The sequence below is a fragment of the Ipomoea triloba genome, chromosome 13 (assembly GCF_003576645.1).
Source record: "Ipomoea triloba cultivar NCNSP0323 chromosome 13, ASM357664v1".
NCBI classification, from domain to species: Eukaryota; Viridiplantae; Streptophyta; class Magnoliopsida; order Solanales; family Convolvulaceae; genus Ipomoea; species Ipomoea triloba.
In genome coordinates this window covers 9,562,023-9,566,422 of record NC_044928.1, presented here as the reverse complement: position 1 = coordinate 9,566,422, position 4,400 = coordinate 9,562,023, and positions in this window count along the sequence as shown.

The window sequence follows — 4,400 nt, the reverse complement described above, 5'->3', positions numbered from 1 at the left end:
ATAATCATTATTGACAAATTGAAAAGGAAACGAATATTAATAATTAATGGAAAATTATAAAGATTCATAATTGACTGAAATAATATTTGATTAAGAGGTAAATTGAAAAAGGAATTTGATATTATTAATTTATAATTCTCACATTCCCTACCTATAAAAACAATGGATGGTGACAAAAAAAAAATTATAATTCTTTATTTTGCATTTGCCTCTCTCGCCTCCTCATGTTGGTAGTTTTCTCATTCCCTTCTTCCACCGCCCAGTAAGAAATCATATTACAAGGTTATGATATTACGCTAAATCTTCCTTTTATGATATGAATTAATTATTGCGTTTTCTTTTTATAGTTATGTACTGGCCAGGTGTTTGCAAGCTTTTGAGCCTCGAAGAACATCCAATTGTTCAGAAACCTGTTGATCCTAGCCTCTTCATGCATCGTTATACTAATGGTATGAGGGTCAAAATAATTCATCATCTATTCGATTAAGTCTGTCCCATTTTTTCTCATTTTTGATGTGTAAACTAAATTGCTAAGGATAATGATTAATTGTCTCTATGAATTGGTGCATCTCCATCCAAAATGCTTAGATAATTATCGAATGTGCTTTCTTCCAAATTGTTGTGGGTTGTAGGAGTTGAAATGCATAATTTTGACTTCTCTTCCTCCATTAGTTTTAATGAAAGGTGACTACAAGAGTGGCGTATCAAAGAGAGTGTTGCAGATTGTTGCAAGCATGAAACGAGATTGGATGCATGTTTTCTTTAAAAATAACTCTGTAGTTGATAGATGAATGATTTTGTGATGTCTAAGTGGTCTCTCTCATGAAAATTTTAAATTAATTGCGACCTGTATATTTTTACACTCTTTTATGGGTTCAGATATTCAAAATCTAATGTTGTAAGTATATATATTGCAAAAATTGGTCGGTTAATTAAGTTATACTATTAGATATCTTTTCTACACCATTAACATGTAATATGCATTTTTATTATATAATAGTTGATATTATATTTATTTTTTAAATTATTTCTTCTTTATTTTTCTATATTTATTTTAATAATAATATAATTATCTAATCATATAATAATATATAAAATTGTCTAAGACTGCAAATTGGATTCCAAAAGCACATTTTCATGACATTCTTATTGCCTAATATTCTTATTAATTATTTCCAACCTAATTATTTCAATTCCTAGCTGAAATTAATGTATCAAAATATTAATTATTTATTATTATATAAAGTATAATGTTTATGTACATTAAAATTTATTTTTATGAACATTTAGAAGAAATATTATGAACTTATTATAGAGTGAATGGAAATACATATGATATACATATAGTTTAATGTTTATGGACATTAAAATTTAGATTTATGGACATTAAAATAGAACATATATTATTGATGGTTTTATCGGGACCGGCTCCACCATAAACTAGATATAATAATATAGAACGAAAAAGGAAATAGTAATATTATTGATTAGAGCGTGAGGCCCAGCAGAATATGTACAAAGCCCAAAGATACCGGCCCAAATAATAAATAAATAAATAAATAAATAATAGGAGGACTAGTAAATAAATACAATAAATAAGGAACTTAGGGACTAACTAGTAAATAAATAATAGAGAATAGCCAACCCCCTCAAACCCAAGCACACCCACCAGGGGAAGAAGACCTGACCACTGAACTATTGAGTGGATCGTGATCTGAGGGATGCCTTGCTTGGACCAGACCTCTCTCTTTTATACGGTTGATGGAGTCCCTGGCACCCTCCATGTGTACGGTATCAAGACGATGCCACCTCTCCACCAAACATGCGTCCCACATCTTCCTACGACAGCCTTCCACTATCCACGTGCCCAAGCTATCGGTCAAAATTCGCAGAAGAAGGTACGAAGGACATGCCGCTACGCACCCGAGAGCCTGCCCGGGGCGGCGGACGCGCTCCGCAGCCGTCTGCGCAATAGGCGCGGCTGTCGCACTCGGTGGCGGCATGGCAGCCGCCACCAGGCGTGACAAGGCGCGCTGAGGGGCGCGACCGGCGTGCCTGGGGCGCCGTGGTCCTGGGCGCGTTTGCCGCCCACGGCGCCCCCTCCGGCGAGGGTGGCAGGTGGCGCTCCTCCCCTCCCTCCTACTATGCACGGACCATCCTCCTTGCCTGCACTCTAGGCCTCCTTCCATATCCATACCCTTAGTGATCATGTCACTCCCCCCACTTACTTCATGTCACTCCCCCTACTTCACTCCATAACCGTCACGTCACTCCCCCTACTCACTCCATGTCACTCCCCCTACCACTTACTCCATGTCACTCCCCTTACCCAACTCCATAACCGTCACGTCACTCCCCCCACTCACTCCATGTTACTCCTCCTACCACTTACTCCATGTCATCCCCCCTACCCCACTCCATAACCGTCACATCACTCCCCCCACTTACTCTATGTCACTCCCCCTACCCCACTCCATAACCGTCACGTCACTCTCCCTACTCACTCCATGTCACTTCTTTGGGCTTGGCCCCAACTACAAAATTGGACCTATATCCCATAACCCTTATCAATTATGAATATATTACATGATGCTGTTATTAAATATAATGAACTAATTGACATTTAATATAGCACGACATCGTTTTGGATTAGGATACACTTTGCATGATGAATCCAAGTTGTCCAAGGGCTAGTTTAATTAATTTAACTAATCACATTAAAATGTTGCTTCGAACTGCACTGAAAACTGGGTGCATAAATATCTACACTTATAATAAGAGCCTGACGGTAATAATGTGTTACCGGTATGTATTTGAGTACTATTTGAATATAATGTTAATACAGTGTTTTGGTATTTGAGTACAATATTGAGTGCAGTGCTCAGTGTACAATTGAGTTCAGAGTGTTTTCTGTCTCGTAAGAAGTGTCCTCCCTCACTATGTGGTTGTGAGTCTTTTTATTCCCTTCAGCTCAGTAACGGAGCATTGATGAGGAGTTGAACGTTGGACATCAATACCTGAGGTGTTGAATGCTGAGGGGCTGAACGTCGGTCATCAATGCTGAGGAGCTGAACGTTGGCCATCAATGCTGAGGAGTTGGACCGTTGCGCATTGATGCTGAGGGGTGAGGTGTCTTGGGTAGTTTGAACGGCAACTGTCTTGGTCAACGGTTCCGGGTCAGGTACCCAATTACCCTGTCACCAGCCCCCCACTCCCTAGCTAGCGAGAATGGCGGAGGTAGTTAGGGAGTATCAGCCTGTCACTTGTGCTGAAATTTTGGTATGTTGGATTCTGGAAGGAAATTTTACTAGATGGAAACTTCACAGATTTGTGGAATATTTCCTAATTTCCCTGCGATTTTGTTTCCTTGTAAGGGCCGGCTTCGTATGTATATAAGGACCCTCTCAGAATTTGTGTCTTTCACCCTTCCTCATTACGTTAGCTTAGCGGTTTATCATGAGTCCAAAGAGAGCAAGTGCTGCTAAAACAAGTGCGGGGACGAAGAGGCGCCGATCGTTCCGTTTGATGGAGCTGGCCAGACGTGAGAAGTTGAGGCAGAGGAAGGAGGGTGGGCACGAAGTTGGGGATACCGTTGAGGATCCACTAACCCTTCCGTCAGATGGGGAAGAAGAAAAGGATGCCGTGAAGCAACCGAAACAAGCTCCGGTGGAAGAAAGTATGGCCATCGTCCTTGTGCCTGAGGATGAGCTCCCTTTGGCAGTGGAGTATCCCAAGTCCTCGAAGCCCTAGATTCTTGAGTAGGAGTTAGTAGTTTGAAGTGTAATAGTGCGTGATGGCATTGAATGTTATTGGAATAAAATAAAACGTTTACTTCGAACCGGTCTTTTTTTTTTCTTTTTTTTTTTTACTTCAGCCCTGTGCCTGGTCACGGTGTTGTGACTTCGGCACGGGGCCGAAGCCACGCGCCGTGACCTCGGCACTAGGCCGAGACCACGGGCATGACTTCAATTTTTTTTTTTGAGTTCATCTTCCCTAATTATCCGGGATACCCCCTTAGAATCTTTGAAAATATGTGCCAAGATTTGTTTTAGGAGATTTGTTTCAGAAATCCTGATGATATCAGGAATATTGGTTTTCCTTTTACAAAACCCTAGGATTTTGTATAAAAACCCTCATCCTTCTTTTGTAGTCAACCCTCCTCCTTCATTCAACCTACTGATTGCAGTCTACTTCCAATAATCCTGGTAAGTTCAAAATTTATTTTATTTATTTTTTTTTACGCACCCTCACCTCGGCACCGTGCCGAGGTCACATGACCTCGGCGCTGGGCCGAAGTCACGCCGCGATGAGACTTCGGCCAGTGCCGAGGTCACGGGCGTGACCTCGGCCAGCGCCGAAGTCACGGTGCGTGTTTTTTTTTTTTTTTTTTTGGGTTGCTT